We start from the raw sequence: 21,649 nt of genomic DNA on the forward strand, positions 1-21,649 counted from the left end.
GGAGGAAGGCGGCACGGACCTTCTGCAGTGCACGAAAACCTGCAGCTTGCACGCTACACGTGAGCAATTAAATCCTTTGTGTTATTAACGCTGGCGTGCAGAAAAAGACAAAAGCAAAGGCAGCTCTGGATCAGGTTGTTTTGGAGCGGATCCCCGACACCTCCCAAACCTGTAAATGTGCTTCATTACACCTTTCACGCTCGGATCTGAGATGTGTTCACATTGTTTGATGGATCCACATTCTGCTGGGCAGCAGGGGGTGGCGGCTGCTTCTCAGGCTAACCTCAACACGTCTATTTCGAGCTGAGGACTCGCTGACAGCACATTTAACTTTGTGATCTGCACATGAGAGACAGCTAACAGTTGCTGACAGTTGAAACACACCGAGCACCATTTCCCTATACGATGTCTTATTGACACTTTGCTATTTGATGAGGACTTCAACCAATTTTCAGATGAAGAAAAAAAAAAAAAAAAAAAAAGGTCCGGATGGTGGTACAAAAATATCCTGAAGGAAAGGTTGATTTCCAGCCAGCTTATGGAAACCAGTCGCTCCTTTGGGGAGGGGGGGGATGCTCTGAGAGGGGCGGGAGGGGTGCTGTCTATAGAAGCCTGATTTATGATCCACTCAGTTTTGCATGTGTGTTCACAGGTTTCTGGGAGTTACACTCAATTAGAGCAGTGGGGGTTATGGAGTATGTGTGGGTTTTTTTTTTTTTTTTTTTGTGAGGATAAGTTAAAGCTTGACACGTTTATTTCTGCCAGAGCAGCTGAGGAGCCGGTGACAGCCTATCACAAGTCGTTTTTCTTTGATCACAAGACTCAAAGTGTGGGAAATAGTAACCGTCCATGACAAGTGAAAAGAGAAATGCAAAAGGAACACAAAAATGTTTATAAAGCACAATCTTAAATAGCAGTCAACACAAGCGGGGGAGGGGGGCGGAAAAGAAGCATAAAGTGAAGAGGAAAATGTCATCGCTGAGCAGGACAACAAGAAGCCGACAAATGCAGTGCTAATCAAATTTGTACATTCAAATTAGCTTAAGTGTAATTCTTGCAAAGCATGACCAGGGAGCGTGCATGCAACGCAAAGACTGAGGAGCGACTTAATGGATTCAGCAGGACAAAATCCCCAATTACAAGTTAAATGCCATGTCCCTTCACAATTTATATAAAAGTAGTAAATCTTGTTTTTCAGACGTTTAATGATTGAGCCAGCCGGAGAAAGTGGTGGAGGGGGAGGAGGGGGGGGGGGGGGCAAAGTACCAGCGTAAGGAGTTACTCATATCCCTGCAGAAAAACTCCTCCGTTTAATGATTCACCACTAAGGAGAGTCCACACACTTCCAGAAGAATTCAAATCCCTTTTCCCACAGCCTCTTTCAGGCCGTATGATAAATGACACCCGTCATTCTGCCGTTGCCAAACAGCACAGAGGGGAATTGTACTGATATATGATTCACAAGAACAGGAAATAAACTCTGCCTTTCTCTGTAGCGCTCTCCCTCCTTGCCAAGTAGGACGGACCTGGACAGTGTCAGGGCTCTCATGGCAGAGGCAGGAGGGGGAAGGCTGACGGAGCTGAAACCCCAAAAAGGGAATAGACGGTGGGTTTCCAAAATGAACTCTCCCCTCGCTCGCTCACTCTCTCTCTCTCTTGAAACACAGGATGAGCGATGAAAGGCAACAAGAGTCGCCGCATTAAAAATAACAGCAGCATCTATGGGAACCAGCCCAGAAGGATCTAAAAAAATTGAAACAAAGGGCACGTTAAAGTCTGCAATTATCAAACAGGGGAGAAAAATATAGAATGAGCAACCTCCTTCTGGCCCCAATTACAAAGCAGCAAGTGAGGCTAATTACTGCGCCTTGATTGTTGCTGTTTTTTTTAAATGACTGAGAAAAGACAAAGACTGAGAAAGATGAGGTTCAAGTTCAGAGGAAGCGAGCGAACGCCGACCGAGCACACGCAGATGAAGTTATGGAAGAAGAGACATCCTGCTGCTCCCTTCTTAAAATCTCTTTGAAGAGCTGAGCGTCGTTCACAACCTCACAAATCACCTCCATTTCAATCCTCTGAGAAGATTTGGCTCGATTCAGCATCGATCAATATGCTCCGATATCGATTTAATACGAGCAGATGACAGAAATGACTCAGAACAGCTTTTCTTAGATAAAAGTGCGGGGGGGGGGGGGGGGTTTAAAATAAATAAAGTGCATCCTTTACATTAAAAAACTTGTCTGCTCTGATTTAACGCCTGCTGTAAAAGATAGTTGGTGTAGGAGTGTGTAAACAAAGATGGCCGTTCACATGGACTCACAGCGTGTAAAGACGTTTTCCTATGACTTAAATTATCTTGATGTTTCTTATATTTAAAGGATATGAGGTCAGGGAGTGCTTTTACTTTGTTTTGTTTATTCTGAAAAATTAGCTTAATGATAATAATACTTGGTATTAGTTAGTTTAAGTGTAATTCTTGCAAAGCATTACACCCCCCCCCCCTCCTCACCACTTTCTATTGTCTGCTCTGTTGGAAGCGACTGAAACAGTTTCACGAAGTTGGTGTTCTCGCAGAGGAGAGACAGAAGGGGAGGCACATCCTGCTGCTGTGCGGCTGCTCGCCTTCAGGCTAGTCCCTTCAGGCCCAGTGCTCAGCGGTAGGCCTCCCCACTCGGGCTCAGAGCGCAGGGATGTGCCCAGGGCCAGGACCAGCAGCACTCAATCACCCAGACAGCGACATCCTTTCGCCATCACCATCAGAGAGGCCCCTTTGGGGTTGGTTGAGGGGGGGGGGATGGGGGGGGGATATTTATGAGTGGAGCATTCACACACGCCCATGCGGCTGCGATTCAGCTGATATACTGTCGGCTGGACTGTGGGATGGAGCCATATAGTTCATCTCCTCCTCATTTTCAGCCCCTAAGCAGACCCCTGTTAGTGCCCCCCCGAGCTTTACAGGCTTCGCTCTGATGCAGGGAGCAGACAGTGAACGCAGCACCGCATGTAAATCCAGCACTCTGAATGTGAAACCAGAGTTAGAAGGTAGTTATCTGATCTCATTATCAATGATTGCTTTGTTTGAAAATGTGAACCAAATGACTGGAAATAAGTTGCAGCTGGGAGACGGAAAAAAGTACGCACGAGCTGCAGGACTTTGAAACTGTTTGTGACAAAAGACACTTTGAGCTGAGCCCGACCTGATGAGCAGCATATGTTTACCTAAGAGGTGTATTTTAATGCCTCTTTACCTTTTGATTTCGGAGCCGAATAATTACAGAGGAAGCCATGTAAAACCCTGTGGCAGATTAGGGAAGTGAGTTGGAAATGGGTTCAAATTGTCGTTGTGAAGTAAAGAGGCTACTTTGCACCACAAGGGGTTTCTTTCCTCAGGCAGGCCAGGGGATTAAAAGAAGCCATAAAAGGTCTCTGTAATGGCATCAGTAATGTCTCGCTGCCATTAAAAACGGTGGGAAAAACATCTGCTTTGCATTTTTCACTCCCCTGCTACTCATTTGTCTTTCAAACTATCCTGGAGACCGCCTTGGTTTCAGTGTGCTCAGATTCGTTCAGAATAAGGTTTTTTTTACTGACTTCTAAGGTTGAACATTAAGCCTCAAATCAGAGTTGTGTAACACCGAAAAAAAACAAGAGCTATCTTAGTCGAACACAACAGACTGTATAATCATTGGGACTTTTTTTTGTAAAAAAAAAAAAAGAAGAAAACGACAGTATTAAAAATAATCACACACTGGAGCCGGTTGAAAGCGTACATTATCATCATCTTCAAACGTGTAGAAGAAGAAGAAGAAGAAGAAATTTCACGAGGCGAGCTGCATGTGTAAAAACAAAAAAAGCCGCATTTCCCTCTGACCTTTAGTAAAATCTCGACAAGAAGACGGGCTGAGCAGATCTGTGAACGCAACAGGGAAAATTCAGGAAGGTTGACAGCGAGTGAATGGAATCCAAAAGTGATCTGAATCTTATTTTTTAGCTTCTATGTGACTCAGATCTGTGTTTTTTTTGTTTATTTTTTTTTGCAAAAGTCACATGGAATCAGAACTTTTAAAACCAGATTTAGGCCACCTCCATGTGTGTGTGTGTCTGACACATGTTAAAAAAGTAATGTGAAGAGTGAAAGTGAAAAGTCAGATCTTAGGAAAATAAATCTGCACGGACCTGAAGTGTTCTGTGATACTGTGAAACGCCACGTCACACTCTGTCGCTCGTCCACCATCTTGGACAGTGAAAACTTCCCACTGTGAGGGACATATGTGAACAAGCCATCCAGCAAGATCTCAGGGGCGGGCCTTTTTTTTTCTTCTTCCAGACGTGCACGCGTGACACGGCTCCTGATTGCCTCAAACTATTCGAGGGGCGCTGCGGTCCCTGAGCTTATGTGAGGCTGTACGACTACAGAACAAGCAGACACAGTGTAAGAGATTTGACAAGTTCAGAAAAATACCAACCCCAAACACAAAAAGCCGACTTTGACAACCTCATGAACTGTAAGAGAACAAGTTCAAAACAACAAGAAAATCATTCAGTTATGTGACATTTAAAAACGTTCACATGTGACATCTTGACTTTTTGTTGGAGTGATTTAAAAAAATAAAAATGTTTCCTCTGATGACTTACAGACACACTGATTCAGCTTGGTTTAACAGCTGGTTTAAGAAGGTGAAAACCTGCAGGTGTCTATCATTATTACCCGACACGTTACAATCGCTCTGATTTAATGTGGACTGGATTTCAAAATGCACAACCATGTCTAAAAAATAAAAGAGTTTGTTTCTTCAGATGTAGATTTAGATATTTAATTTTAACAATGGAGGTAAAATTGATGATGTCAGCAAAACGTTAGCTTGTACATGCACGTCTTCTTAGCTGCTCCCATCCGGAAGCTTCCCCTCCCTGCACGTTTGGCTACAAGACAAATATTGATGGCATTAAAAAAAAATAAAGAAGGGTAAGAAAAACCAAATGAAACACACAAAAACAGCTGGTGAACAAAAACAAAATCGTTTTTTTTTTTTTTTTTGGTGCATTTTCACATGCTAACATGCTAACTGTTGCAGGCTTTGCGCGTGGTGCCGCGTTCATTTCTTCCTCACAGCGTTCCTGAAGCCAAAAGCACAGATTTAAATCTCCATGTATCTGCATTCAGGTCCTATAAGAGGATCCAGCTCTGAGCGAACACCTTGATTGCTTTATGGCTGGCCTCAAACCATTAGACGTGCGCTGTATCCTCCTTCGCTGGGCTTGTGGGACGCTGCGGCCCCGCAGTAATCTTTTCTCTGCTAACCCTTTAATAAACCATAGCCTGCTTCATTAGCTTCCCCTCACACAGTGATTGATCGGTGCCAGTCACAGTAAGCCTGTCCCATCCTTGCTCTGCTTACCTCTCCACACAACCCACCACATAGGGAACCTTTTTTTTTTTTTTTTTGTAACCACCCATCACACTATTAAAGGAGCGTATTCAGCGTGAGCCAAAGAGGGAGTGGCATCAGCCGTGCATGGCAACGCAACAGTGTTCCTTTTGTTCAAAGGCTGGGTCAAAATCAATTTATAGGACAAACTATACCCGGCTCACTGTATGAGATTCTTACGAGGGTTCAGCTTCTGTCTCCACACATGAAAGAGAGAAGAAGAAAAGCCGATTCAGTGAGATTTCAACACTGAGCTGTTCACATCACTGTGAAAGAAAGGCAGGAGGCGAGCAGCCAGACTGATTAAACAGTGAGCCAGGATTAAAGGTGGAGTATAAAGACGCCTGAGTCATTATTTCGCTTGTTGCTCAACAAGTTTGTCATCAAGCGTTTGACTCTGATTCTATTTCAGCCCTTTCATGGCGTAATTATGAAGGAAAAACACGGATGATTAATCATCTCGAATCGGTCCAGACAGGAAAACAACTTCCTCGAAATGTTCTCAAAATACACGAGTGGTGCAGCGAATCACCTTTATTTTAGTTTTTGATTCGTCCCCTGTTTCTATGACAAAGGGATCACTCATAGTAGGGGTGGGACATATGGACCTTACAGATGATATTTCAGGGTTTTTTTTTTTTAACGATTCCTGACAAATATATAACAAAATGAATGGATGAATTTTCTTGAATTCATTTCAATATCACGACATTGAAGCGCAGTGATATTGTGCTCCTTCTTGTGTTTAGGTTGAGCTCGGCTCGTTGTGCTTCTGATCCGTTGTCACCAAATCAAAACTACTGAAGTCTCTCCACTTTCTGGATCTAATTCATCCACCGTGGAGCTTTCCCTTTCTGCGAAAGAAGAAGTAGGGGTGTCGCAATTATCACAATATTCTTTTTTTCTTTTTTCTTCCATCACATGAAAATAGAACCAGTTGAGTTGGTTTGTCCGTCTAATAAGGATGCCTCATGGACGCCTCCCTTTGGAGGTTTGCCGGCCACGCCCCACTGGGAGGAGACCCCGAGGAAGACCCAGAGTTCGCTGGAGGGATTACGTATCCCGTCTCTCCTGAGATGGAAAACGCTGCTGGGGAAAAGGAAGTGTGGGCTGACTTAGTGTGCACGCTGAAACGATACGATGTGGCACATCTCGAACTCCTGAATCTCTAAAAGGTGCAAAAGTTGAGGAAAAAAAGGTCACCAGAATTTGCTGACTGAAGCCCAAGGTGATGTGTTTAAAATGCCTCTTTGGTGAAACAAACGTTTGCATTGACAGAATGACTCAAAGAAGAGAAGACCTTCATCAAATGTTCTTTAAAAAAACAACCCAACCCTTACATGCACTCAGAAATTCACCTATTTTTTAAAATTAATTGAGTTGTTATCACAGCATTCCTACATTCGTTCAGACGTTCGGGGCATTTAAGAGTTAAACGAGGGACCTTCACTGCGACACAAGAAGCTGCCATTAGTGACGAGTTTAGAGAAAATGACATGTGAGGAAAAAAACACACGAAGAAGGACGCAATCACAAGAGAGAAGAGGCTAAACCTCATGTGAAATCTAACCAGGGGAGGGCATGTACGATTATGATTATGTGCATTACTGTTCCACTGACATACCCCCCCTCTCCATTAGGGGCCGGACTCTTTTCTCTTTACCTACAATGCGTACAGTGCTGTGTGTGATCCTTCATGCTCTACAGCCGCTGGAATAGAGAGATAGAGAGCGGAGAGGTGCTACATGCTGCTCAGCTGCAGTGATAAAGTCAGTAATATCACTATCTCGCCCTCCTCTCCCAAGAATTGCTATAAACCTATTTGGAAAATTGCACCCATATATTCAGCCGAGACAGTCAGCTCGTCCCGGTGACAGTGCAAACTTTTAGTCTGAATTATACCCGTGTCATTCAGAGGGGTTTATCAAAGAGGGTCAATAACTCACACACCCAAATCTGAGGTAGGCCGGCCCGACCCAGCAACTCCTCTCTCTCTTTCCCTCCTCTCTCTCCTCCGTCTCTCTCTCTCTCTCTGTCTCTCTCTCTCTCTCTCTCTTGCTCCTTGCTAACAGGCAGCTGGTGTTTCTGCCACAAACAGGCTGCTGCTAATGCTCAGGACACAAGATGGTGCCCAGTCACACCACTGCATGGCAACACTGGAGTCTGTGCAGCTCCAGTACAAGGAGCCAATGAAACGTGCAGTCCCTAAAAAAACACCAACAACAAGAAGAATCAATGGAGTATTTTCTATCTAAAAATATTCAGAACGTGTTGAAAGATAAAAATGAATGAGAACCAGGTTTTGGAATATTTACTCCTCATATAAAGACGGTGAAACTGGTTTCACCCCAAAAATGATCAAATCTGTTCACTGCTTTGTTTAACTAATTCATAATGTACAAGTTAAGCTATGAGTGACCCCGAGCTTCCAACCTGCACAGCCCACAAGAACTAAATAAGTCATCAAGTTTGTAATGGGTTGCATGGCTTCCCAGTTAAAATTCAAGTACGAGAAACAAACATCCTCACATACGTTCATAATCTAAAATTCTTTGGCTGATCAGATTAAGCGTCAGAATCACTTTCTTTATCCCTGTGAGAGGAAATCTGTGTATCCGCTCCAAAGCAGCAGGGAAATATAAATATACCTAGTGTTTGGAAACTTCCACTCTGCAACATGTACAAATCAATCCTAGTGTTAGCTCTATGTGACACCTGGTAGTCTTCATCAAATGCGTAATGCAAAGACATACTTAAAGTGTGCTGCACAGAAAAGAAACATTTAACCCATGTAAGAATGATTTCATGAAAGCAGAAAAAGACAATCTGGACACAAAAGAGAAAATACAAACAACAGAAACACAGGTAAATAAAAGCTCTCATCCTGGGACAAGTTTTATGTTCACAAGGGGTGAGGAAAAAAAATCGAGATTCTTCTCTGCTGCGTTTTTTAATCGATTCATAACTTCCAAAAATGTAGATATTTTTTTAGTTCGAACATGCATCAGGAAATATTGGATAAAGAGGAATGAATCCAGTTGGGAGTTTTTCCTTCATAAAACAGCCTGTGCAGAATGTGTGTGTGTGTTTTTTTTTTTTAAGTTGTATAAAAATGTCTCTCTCTAAGTCTGGCTGTGAATCAGAGCTGACAGACGCTGAGAGGCTGCAGACAAACGTCTCTCACAGAGATTTTATGTTTTTGAATTTCTATCACTACTGTACAAAAAAAAAAAAAAACATGACGACATTTTGCCGCATCTTGGGCTCAAAAACACATTTCACCCTGACACTTGTCTGCAATTAGCCGTGTTGGATGTGTGTCATGTGCAAACACTTAGCAGAATTTGACATTCATTTGATTCTAATGGGATTTTCAGTGGGGGTTTTGCCTGTAGGAACGTTGCCGTGCAAATGCATGACTGTTCTCAAAAAAACATTTGTCACTTGGGGACAGACTAAATTGGTATCATTTATTGTCAAAGCAGACACTTTATGTTTTCTCCCCTGTAGGTTCGACTGGATTTGAGCATTCCTGTAAACCCGGAGCTTTTCACTGGGACCTTTAGCCCGGCCTTTGTCTGCACGCTGAGGGTGATATCACCTGCACATGTTTACAATTAGCTGAATTGTTTCCCGTAGCGGTGCTTAAGTTTTACTCTACCTCTTAAAAATCTGTATTTTCCAGATGGCCTAACGTTGAAGCTCCTTTATATGTGACCCCAGAGCAAATGAACCTGCACGGCCCGGAATACGAATTTTATCAATTTTAAAACAGAATCATGGAAATGTTACATCAGTGAAATTGTCTTTATGCTAAAGGAGGGGGGGGGGGGGCGGGGGGGCGGGGGGCGGCTTGTTTTGTGAGACTTCCTCAGCCTCTGCAGTTCCATTAAGTGCCTTACTCTTCAGCTTGTTGAATTTGTTGTTACATAAAAGCCCAGGTGACACGGCCACTACCGTACTATAACCTGCCCTCGTGGTAAGAGACGCACACAGACTCGTGTGCACTCAGCGCCGGTCAACAGGAAAAGTGTTGTGGGTCAGAGTAAAACATGCCCACACACACTCTCTCTCTCTCTCTCTCTCTCTCTGCGTGGAGTTGAAGCTGCACAATAAAACAAACCGAGGTCTATCAGACGCCCACAGACACGAGCTGTTTCGCATCTCTCCGGCCTCGGCTGACAGACAGTTGTATGAGTATCAGCATGCTAACAGTACAGAAGGATAAGTCTGTTATCATATGTGGCCCAGATTTGGAGCCCAACAATGCCGACTTAGTTGTGAGCTCTGCAAACCCACTGGTGAAATCTATCAAGTGCCGTTTTTGAAAGGGAGCTGTCAGACTGTCGACAACAGACAAAACTGTGCCGACACTATCTCGTATAAAGTTGCCGAGATCACCACTTCAGATTTCAACCTTCAGTTTTTTTGGGGGGGGAAGAAGGAGATCTTAAAAGACAGGAAAGCATCCAGAAACACATTCTTAACTTTGACAGAGAAATGCAGTATTTTCAAATGTGGGCCCAATTTTGACAAACCGAAGGGGTCTGAATAATTTATCATTTTTTAAAGACTGCGAAGTAACCCTCAGGGATGAATGTGCCTGATCAAAGTAGGTCCATTCAAAGGGCTTGTTGTTGACACTCAGAGGCCGCAATGGTGTCTTTAAGTGGCCATCAACATTATGCAAAGAATCACAAGAGAACTTTAAAAAAAAAAAGAAAAAAAAAAAGAAGAAAAGGCAATCTCGTATTTTAACATAAAACTAAATGATCGGACTCCATTAACAAAAAGAGACATTTTACATCACAGAACACAGGAGATAGTGCTCTACTCAGCAGGCTCAGGATTTTAAAACGTTTGTTTGTTCATAACTGAAAATATTGAAGTAATACATTGAGCTGTATTGTCACTGTTAAAAAAAAAAACTTAAATCCAAAATTTAAAAAAAGCCTTACAGAGGGAGGAAGTGACATGCTACTCATGAATGAGCTTTAAAAGAGCAATATCAGCTTTATTTATATTTTTTAAAAATGCATCTTCTTCTCTACACAAACAAAAAATCAATCAAGGCCTGTCTTTTATGTTTTCGGACAATTTAGAATAAAAACGGTTGAGAAAATCTATTCCAAACCGTTATTTTCCTTCTTCTCATCGATATTTCAAAATAAAAGCACTAGCTTAAAGTTATGTAGCATTGAGCAATAAGCTGTATATCTAAACTTGGCTTTGTGTAAAATGATCTCCATTTTAGTTTTGTGATATCTGCCTCAGTGCATCCTCACACATGGGCCAGCTAAATGAACAATGTGTTCTGGGTCTGATACTGTCCGTCTGAACCTCCATGTGTCATGAATAAAGCTCAGTGTGTGACGCTCGCAGACCGTAAACACACCGCTGTATGCGCCTGCAGGGCAGGAGTGCATACCAGCGAGTGGAGGGACATGGCTCTGTGTGCAGACGGAGGTGGAGATGATCCTCTCTCACAGTGGGGCCTTCCTTTTGTGTACACGCCTGTGTTTACCGTTGTCTCGGCAACCTCAGCTCGGCCCCGCCCAGAGCGCTGTCGTGCACAGAGGAGGGCAGGATCCTGCTAGCCGAGCCCATAGTCTACCTGAGGTTTGGCTAAGTGGGCGCATGTGTGTGTTGAGTATACATGGCATCATCAAAGCATGCCAATAATTACAGAGTCTGGTTATTACTGTATGTGACTCTTATTTTCATTAACATTCATTTCCCGTCTCAGCTAAGAGTAAATACCCGCCCACCAGTTTAATCACAGGTTTATTTCAACCCAGTGCACTTATCTTCATGATATCATCAAACCCTCATAGTCTGATTGTGGATGAGATTTATTTTATGAGAAGCAGACAATAGTGAAACTTACAATGATCCACTTTGAAGGCTACAGTGGTAATATACTGCAGTGTACAGTGCAATGATCCACACTGAGATTGTGACACTTTGGTATTACATTAATAACCCGGGGCCTCTCGACGTGGCATGATACTAATAACATGGAACTGGTCAAGTCCAAATGAAAGCGTGTTTGCAGGTCTTTGCAGATTTACGTTGCATTGAAATGCAGGCAACCTTGGCAGGAAATAAGAGATGGGAAAAAGGCCAGCCTTTCATCATTTTCCCCAAATCAGAGGAGGAAATGAATATGGATGCCCTCAGGCGTGAGGGGAAGGAAATTCAGGGGCTGATGAGGTCCCTAAAGGATGCGTCTGGACAGTACCGGAACTTTTCAGCTGGGTCGCTGCCAGGGAGTAAGGGCTGCCATGGAGCCTGTAGGAAACACATGCTAACACTAAAGCACTCGCACGTGCAAAGACACACAACAAAAGCACAAACAAGGAGCAGTTTGAAGAGTGCACACACACACACACACACACACACACACAGGCTCATGCAAAGTAACCCTGACTGGCTGAAGGGCTTACAGTATGAGGAGTTGTCACGATACTAGAATTTAAACTTCAATATGAGTCTAGTAATAATTAAACAATATCGATACCTTTTTCGATACCATGGCAACAAAACAACAGAAGCTCTTTGCAGCTGAAAATTGCATGCAAACTCCCACACATGATCGTACTGCACAATTAACAACGTCAGCAACACATGATTGCTCTTTTGATGGATTAGTTTCTTTCCTAAGCAACTGTTTTATACTGTCGAAGTCGGCCCGAAGCCTTTGTACTTCTCAATACTATTGATCATTAAATAACACAGCATAAACACAAGATCGACAATTTTGACAACCTTAGGGCTCGTAACTTGTCTCACATTTATAGAAGGGCGGGAGCAGGTGAAGGGAACGTGGGAGGACAAGGACTCAGAAAATAAATTAGAAACATATAAAGATCTATCTTGTATGTAGAGGACACAAATATTTTTTTTCTAAACCATGAGCCGTGACCATGGAGTTTCAGAGGGACAACCAAACCTAATCAAAAATACCCTCATACACCAGTCTCAAAACAAAGGAATAAATAGTTATCACACTGCAAGTATTCATTTGCCACCATCGGGTGCTGCTTGCTGCACTGTGGCATGTGAGGATGTGTCAGACAGTGAATAAGAACAAGAAAAAAAACTGAACAACAAATCCAGGACACACAGTATAGGACCAGAGAGTCAGCATGCCTCCCTGGAAGTTGGGTGAAACAGATCCACCACATCGACATCTAATTCAGCGAGGGAGGGAGGAATTCCTGGTTAGGGATTAAAGCAGGGTTCAAAGGAGGCTATTAAAGGCTACAAAGAGAGCGGTGACTCTGAATGGGAAGTAACAAAACCACATTCCCAAAGACTGAAGTGCCTAACGTGACTACAACATAACTGATACAACAGTTTTACACTTTAGATGACTGTTTGCTGATTTAATGAGGTTTTGGTCTACAAGGTCAGCTGCACCATTATACTGTTGTTAGAGACCAACAGTGAGATTAGAAATAATTTGGTGCAATGTTCAGGGTTGGAGCCAGAGCATACCACTGTGACAATGACCCGTCACTCCAGCCTCCCTCCTGCCTCCCCGCACCCAACTGTCCCCCCATTAAATCTGGGGCACAATCAAAGCTGCTAGCAGGCTCCTCATTAAGCTATCCCAATGAAACTGTTGGCTGTTATCAAGTAAACATGCACGAACCTGTGGTGAATACTGACAAAAGATACTCTGATTCATGAAAGCTCAAGAAAAAGTTAGTAAAACATGCCAGCAAAGGTTTCACCATGTTGCTGTTATTAAAGATAATCACGTTAGCTTAAAACCAACCTTTCTTTAGTTGAATGTCTGCAGTAGACCTGCATGATATGAAAATATGTGCAATGTTCAAAAGTAGGATCATGATATGAGGTGCCATGAATTAACACAATTTTAGGAGTTTACATCATTCACAGATTTGATATCTGCTGCTCTTTATGTATCACAAAATACGTTGTGTTTGAAACATGTCCCCCCCAGAGTCCAAAATAAATCCAACATCCAAACTGGTTAATCTGAGGATAGCTGCAGGCTAGCAGCTGACTATAAAGAGTGAAAGCATGGCCACCCAGGCCTCCAGGTTAAATGATTGCACAAGTTAGAGAGCATTGCTTGTTTCTGTAACATTAATGATCTTGTAGTGTATCACAAAAAAAAAAAAAAAAAAAAAGCTATGCTATGCTGTGAGACTGGCTGATTTTTTCCCCTCCTTCTACTGAGTTAAAGAGCTAGCATTAGCACTTAGCAGGGAGTGAATGACTAGCCAAAACTAAATCAACTGATTTTTTGTAAGTTACAAATTTATTTAAAATCTCAGAAGATTTTTACATAAATCTATTTTCCCCCTAATCTCTAATATGTGGAAAAACTGTGCAGCCCTACAAAACAGCCGCCCAACTTTTAGGTTATATTTTAAACACTAATTAGCAGTATAGCAAAAACTTGCTAAGCAGCTAACATGCAGACAGAGAGTTGTCAGTCAGTCAACATTGGACGATATCTGATAGTTCTGCCATCAGGATTGTTTGAGATGAAATCTGATATTTTCCTCTTTTTAATTAGCACTAGCTCTAATGTTAGCTCAGCAGCTACAGTGGAAACTAAACGCAGCCAACAGGATCAGTTTGGAAGATATTTGATATTTTCAGATGCAGTGAGCGCCTCTAAATTTGAGATTGAATACTACTATATTTTTAGATATTGCAGTAGTGGAACTATTACGACTTCATGAAAGATACATCAAAGAAAAGTCACCCACATATTTAGGGTGGCACAGAGCTGAATACAAAGGATAGACTTTATCTTTTTCTGTGGAGAAAATTGAATTATTTCTTTCAAATTAGATTTTTGTAGAACATTAACGAATAAAAAACATTGTAAATCAGGATTATTGCCAAGCATGTTAACGAATTCAAGGAATTTGGCTTCTTGTTTTTGGTGCAAAGAAAAACAAAGAACCTAAAAGCAGAATATAAAAGTAGAAAGCTTGTAAAGGATGTACTATTAAAGCTTAAATGAGATAAAATAAACATCTTAAGACCTCGGATGCTTCAGTGAACTGAACACATAAAATATGTTTGATGATTTTTAATCCGTTTCTATCTCACACAAAGCAGATTTTCTGCACCTCAGACTCTATAACTGTGATGATGGAGCAGATTACGCTCGTGGTGGTTATTTCCAGATCCATCACTGCATCACTGTCCAGCTCGGGTCACTCTGTGTTTAAATCTGGGCCTTTGGCGAGAGCAATGATCTGTGTGTGACCTCTGTTGCATTTTAGTGATGAATGGGCCCCGGGCGACAGTTACCAGGGTTACGATATACAGCACAAAAAGGACATGTCAGTCAGAGACAGACAGACAGACAGAGAGCTGGATGGACAGGTAGATATTCAGATGGAGTAAGAGCCAGAAATAACAAGTCCTGCTATATGTCAGTTTAGTGTTAAAATGTTCAGGTGGTTGACAGCTGCAGCTTTCGTGCGACAGATCTGCATAAAAGTTTGCAGATCTGGAAATAATCTCACAAATGTTTCCAGCTTTTCTGGACGTCGTACGAGCACCGCGAGCACAATGAGACAGGCGAGTAGACAGGCAGCGAGAGGCGACCGCGTCGGACAAAATGTCTTTAGGGTTCCCAATGGACTCTGTTTCAGCAGACTGAATAGCTCTGCTGACTGCCACAACACTGACCTCCCACTGACACGGAGAAAATGACCACTTTCTACAACTTTAAAATGGCCTGGGGGGGAGCACGAGATACCAGCACTGAAAATACAACAGACAATTGCTGACTCAATGTTTGTCAGGATATGGGAAGGAGGAAAATGTGTCCTTGACAACTTAAACGGTTTTGGATTGAACACGACTTATTTTGACAGTTAGTTCTATATCAATGACTTTTTTCGCAGGCAGACAAAGAAGTGAATACACACACAGTTGAAGACAAAAACATATTCTTCAAAGGAGATACTTGACGTATTGAAAACAAGCTTTGGAGGCAGAAAAAGAATAACCTTGTCTCGTCTGATGTGCACTCGTGAGGCTGACCAGGTTTCCTGTGACGTGCACACCTGTGTTATTATTATCAGCCTAATGAAAACCAGCAGAAACACAACACCATTATTTTCTGCGCTCCCTGAGGTGCAATGCAGGCCTATTAGGTCCTACAGATGATCCATCTGCACACATACTTGGCCTCACAAGCAAAAAATAAATAAAAAAAAGCCATAAAATATGACTGTAACATATCGCACTATTATAGTTTGCTTTAAGAGGCCTCCCCGTCACTCGGTTAATCTTGAGAATGCTGTTCTGGTTTACAAGTCACAGCTGAAAATCAAGCCCAAGAAGAAACACGCTCTTTGTCTTGATAGGCAGGATGACTTACGGCTGGCCTGGCGAGCGACCTCTTGAGTGTCTGCGCTGAGATATATGATGAACAGACAAACGTGGGAGGACACGGAGTCCCTGAAATTCTTGTAAATGGGGGGGGGGGGGGGGGGGGGGGGGGGAGAGAAGTGATGAATCTGCAACTGCTCTAAACTGTACAGCAAATGTGGACACACTGTAGTTATCATCAGTGAGATCATGGATATTATTATGTGTTTTGTAGACATGTGTAACCTAGAAAATATGAAAAAAAAAAAAAAAGCAAATGCACTTCCCTATCGGGTTTCATTAAAGCTAATTCTGTGTTTCGAGGTGATTTTTCCAGCTGGACATGCTGTACAGAAAAGTCTGACTTCTGCCCGTTGCGAAATCATTTGTGGGCTTAAGATCATGAAATCTGGGCGATGATGACATCACTCCACACCCACATTTGTGTGACGTGTCGGTGCAGTTCCTCCTGGCAGCCTTTGGCATCATGTTTGCTCTCAGTCAGACACAGTTGGACCATAATTAGACATGCTGCTTCCTGTACAAAGACCTCCCTGTGTAATATTAATCATGTGAGGATAAAGTTGTAAATCCATCCTCTGCGGAAATTCCCTCCGCTTTTCATGTCGTCTGAAAATAAAGAAAAAGGGGCCCGTTCTTTATTTGCACCGTCAGATGTCAGCAAAATGTGTGCCGGCATGAGCCTTCGAGTCTCCAATGGTACGAGTTTTAACTTCTCTCTGCTGCCGTCACAGGAGACAAATCCAAGCAGAATAAAAATTTTAAAAAAAAAAAGATTATGATGGCGACTTGGAGTGCCTGCCTCGTGCCCCGCTGACCTCTGAGTACCGAGTTTCTACTACCCTGTTAAAAAGAAATATTGTGAGAAGATTCTGCAGGGTATTTAGTGAAATTAGTTCATCTTCATGGAGTATCATGGCATATAAAATGCGGCAGAATAATATTCTTTGGTTTCCCCGCATTCATTTTCTCCTCTAAATTATACCATTCGTCATGCGCTCGTTACAAAGACAGTCAATTTTGAACCAATTCCAATTGCCTCTAATTTTTAACTGAAATAATACAAGATGCACATTTTTCATCTGCCTGACATCCATTGACTTTATTATTGTCTGGAAATGCCAGACTGTGGCTGAATAAACACAAAGAAAAGTCAACATAATTCACATTTCTAGATGAAGTATATTCGGAGGTGTTGCACTCTCTAAGTTATCAAAGTCAAATGAGCCGCTCTTTTTCATACTTCCTCATTTAGAGTTTGTAAAAGTTGTTTATTTCGCACCACAGAGGAACTTAAAGGCAGCTTGGGAGGAAGCTCAACCAATCAGAGCGATCGTTAGAAGTAGATTGTGAGCGCGTGCAGACCGAGCCATAGGCTACAACACTGACATGTTGTGTGCTGCTCCTTAATCAAGTTGTAAGTACAACCGAATTATTCCACATTCATCAAGGACACCTAAGCTGTCACTGCTGTTTAATGAGTATCAATTAAGCTGTTTCAACAGACTAGCTCAGCACATACTGTCGACACAAACAGGCAGGCAGGCGCAGCCCTCAGGAGCAGCCTCCGAGCACGACGCCCCGCACGTCTCCCAGGTAGGGGAGGTGCACGAGTTAAAACAAAGGAAGTGTTCTGCATTTTCATTCATATGACAGTCAACACAAGTCACACACACACACACACACACACACACACGCACACACACACACACAGAGCTGCTATTAATCTTTTTTAAACTCGTGAATCTTCACGTATGTTTAGAAGTGAACCTCCTTTTATTTCATCAGTTTTAAAAAGTATTGCTATTTGTTTTTAATTATAACATTTGTGATGCGCGAAGCTGAGGAAGCTCCGGGCGAAACACGTCGTTCGCTCGCAACAAATACACTTATTCATTTTGATTTGATTTGGTACCTTCCTGCCAGTTCCAGACTATGTCACCCTGTTGACCTTTTATTATCAGTTTTGCTTCACTGTGGCTTAATATAAACAGCTATTATTTTTTGCGCTATCAGATTGACGCGAAGTGCATTACTTATGAGCAAGACCGATTAATTGACCTGCCGATAATTTCAAGGAGCTGATCATATCGGCCGATTTTATCATATCCGATGACTATCTGTATCTGTTAATTTTATCACAGGTAATTACAAGATTTATTCACCATTCAAAAAGCAGTGTCTTTAAATTACACTAGAAGTTCTCTTTCACCAGCAGAGGGCGCTATGTAGATTACAAATTCAATCTCTTTTTCTTTGAGTGTTTGATAACTGTATTTAAGTGATCAACACAATCAGTGTGTTTACGTCGATCTCGTCAGATCGAATCTAGATCACTGAAATATATCGGCCGATTTATCTGTATCAGGTTCCCAACGTCGATATCGGCCCAAACAGTCTGATATCGGTCGTGCCCTCCTAATGTCCACCGTGTTAAACGCTTCCTCCTCTTGGATTCTGTTACGTGCTTCCTGTCGTGTTTACATTGAGATCATTAAGAAGTGTTGACAGTAAATACACTCAGCCATGATTATTTTCTGTTTATTTCCAGACACCGCATAAACGAAGATCAGAAACATAAGATTCCTCCTCTGCCGAGCAGTATGGTGGAATTAAAAAAAACCCCCAAAAAACTCATAATTTCTCTTTGACTGTCTGATTAACTGATTCATGGGGACTGATGATGTGCCAACGCCATTTAAAACAAACCCACACTTGCTCATTACAAGTCACTACGTTCTTGATTGGCTGTAATAACAAGTGCATGTTGGGAGATTTTTTTTTTTGTTCTTCTCCTACCAGCATGTGAGTGAATGGTGCAGAGTGTGAAGCCTCAGTTTGACCCTCACACACACACACAGACAGAGAGAGAGAGCGAGAGAGAGAGAGAGAGAGAGAGATCGCAGGCCAGCGAGGTCAACGCAGCCGGTGAAACATTGACTTGATTCATCAAATTAGGTCCTATGTAATTGCGCCGCATGACGACTCATAAAACATGTCGGCTATAAAGCTGCCAGGAAGCCATCAGCCTGGTGCTAAATGAAGTTACAAAAGGTGCAAGGTTCACAACTTCATACAGTGGCTGGAGTAAAGTGTCCCGGAGCACTTCCTCCCGTCGTATAACCTCGCTCGGAGCGCTAACAGCGGTGACCACTTAGCCGCAGTCTTAGCACGCCTCGTAATGAAATTCTCAATGAAGGTGGATTTTACACGAGTTGTTGTTGTTGTTATCTCGCTGCTGTGGAATAATATGTGCTGCTCACAAATTAAATCATGTTTCTTCATTTTGCCAGGAAATGAGGTTCTTACACCAATAATCCTTTTTTTAGCCTGACTTGACTCGTCGTCTTTAGACGAGTAAACACATCGACAGGCTATAGCGGAGATTATTTATTAGAAGTATTTTAAACATGAAGAAGAAGAAGAAGAAGCAATGCTCATGACTGCATCCTACAGAACAGTTTTTGCCCTCTTCTGTCGTCCTCCCAAACACCTGAACGTACATTTAGCGTGCTGACCTCTCCAAAGCTTGCCGAGCGTGGCGACAGTTTACCTTTTGTAATTGTTACAGATCACACCATTAGCACAATATTGTCATAGCTCCTGCTCCTGCAGTCGGTAGCAGCTGAGGGTTAATTTGCATAATAAATCTTAATTGAAGCTCATTAAGGATTTGATAAGAAGCAAATCAGGTACAGCGCGGATAACTTAAGATGAATGTTTTCGCTGTTTTTTGGGGGGGGTTTTCTGCATCGGCGTATCAGAGCGAAATGTCACATTCATTCTGGACATTTTGCATAATTGTGAAGCCTCTTAAGACTTGTATTTAGCAGGAAAAGAAGGGAGACAGATCTAACACCCAGCGTGCACCACGTGAACCCGACGTCTCTGAAAGAACAGGGAATCTTTTTCTTTAAAATACGACATGGCAACTTGACTGCGAGGCTTCTCAGGTTGGTCTAACCTGATCCGGCTGGGATTGTTTCTTCACCATATGGCCAACATGTTTGCCCTCAGACTATTCATGTAGGTCAACAACTACAAGATGGATGTCCTCACTTCAAGCTTCTTCACCCTGCGTGAACAAAAAAGGGATGACGTGCTCCTGACCGAGCTGCAGATGATATAAATTACGAGGACATAAACGATGGAGGGATTGTCTATCGTTACAGTAATGCAAAGCACACGAGGTGCAGAGCTTCTTTTTTTTTTTTTTTTTAAATCATAAACTATATGAAACGTTACCATACCTCCTTGGTGTAATCAATAGCAGACCCACAGTGCTACTGTATTAACTGAGAGCTTGCCTTGCATTCTTATCCTCTAAATCCACATAAATGAACAACCCGAGCTATAAAATCTCCTCCCCGTTTCTCCTCTGTAAATCATTATATCTGTTGGGACCTGGACAAAATACCATAACATGATTTCTTTTGTACTTGGGACGTCTTGCAGAAATAATGAGTTTTAGCCCCGCTCGCAATAAACTCTCCCAATATTCTAGTTATTGTCAGACTTAATGAGTAAAAAAAAAAAATAATAATCATAAGAAGAAATAGTCTCTTTTTCTGCAGTGATGATCACATGGAAACATTATCCACATGAATCACCCCGACGGCATATCAAATCGTGTCATTTGCCTGGAAACTAGTGCAGGTCTCGGAGGGAAGGCGAGGTGAATGAGCAGTCGCTGTAGAGAGGTGCACACGCTGCACAGGCACTTGCTTTGAGACCAATCATAACAGGCTGTTTTTTCCACAGCGGAGGAGAGAGATCAGTGTGCTGGAGGGCACAGGAGTCTTGGTTCTTATCACCTAGACAGTGCACCACCCTGTCTGCCTCTCACGCAAACAAAAGCCTTCGTAAACTATTAGCCATCTACACCTGTCACCTCACTGGCATGCGGGAGAGAATGCACGGAGCCATCCCTCTGACAAACCACCTGACTTCATATCCTACTGTACTAAGAATATACTGCATGAAAACTAGCTGATGAGCACAAAGTTATTGGGGGGGGCGGTGGGGGGGGGGGTCTCTGTGGGGAGCGCCTGCAAGTTAGAAAATTGCAAGCATTGCAACAAAGTGTAAGTACATGGTTCGGTTTGGCTCCTACGCCGATCAAAACTAAATATCTGCCTTATCGACGCCACTCCAAAGAGATCCAGTGTGGAGACAACAAGCACTGAATGATTATTTAGAGGCAGGAAGCTGCACTTAGCATGGGGCCAACAAAGCTGGCAAAGTCACCTGAAGCAGCTTCAAATGAAAACACCTGCTATTTAATGTGACTTTATGTTTCCAATCCTATTTGAGCCCAGACAAGCGCATGAAAAAAAAAAAAAAGCTCTCCTGATGCCAAATTTCCTCCAATGTGGTGATTTTGAAGTATTAAAAAGATCAATCAGGATCATTGTTTTCTGAAGGCGTTCTGCTCTGATGTATTCTTCTTTCACTTTAAAGGATATTTGCTCCAAATGCTCAAAACTGCCTATCTGAACAAAACAAGAAGGTAAAGCAGTCCTGTGTAAATTGTTTGATTGGTCGTTTTCATAATTCAGTTACTTTGATACTTAGGCTAGAACGCTTCAGCCAATGGGAGCTCTCGTTTTCTGCCTTGAATCAAACGTTTGAGTAAACGTAGAAACTCTGAACGGCGAAAAAAGCATGTAAGCAGTCGTGCAAAACGTGAATGCATCTGGACGGTGTAGGTACGAGAGATCAGAGATCAGGATTAAGTGAAGAAAGAAACTGAAGGATTTAAGTCGAGCTGAAAGAGTGTCGGTTGTTTTTGTTTTTTTGGGCAGAATTCGTAACAATGGCTCAAC

General features: G+C 42.5%; 1 protein-coding gene across 2 annotated transcripts in view; it reads right to left on the reverse strand.

The window, feature by feature from the left end:
• The window catches only part of tshz2 (teashirt zinc finger homeobox 2), a 49,160-nt gene that overhangs the window by 18,109 nt on the left and 9,402 nt on the right, over window positions 1-21,649 (reverse strand). The gene's annotated exons all lie outside the window — the stretch shown is intronic.

Source organism: Symphodus melops, assembly GCF_947650265.1.
Source record: "Symphodus melops genome assembly, chromosome: 13".
NCBI classification, from domain to species: Eukaryota; Metazoa; Chordata; class Actinopteri; order Labriformes; family Labridae; genus Symphodus; species Symphodus melops.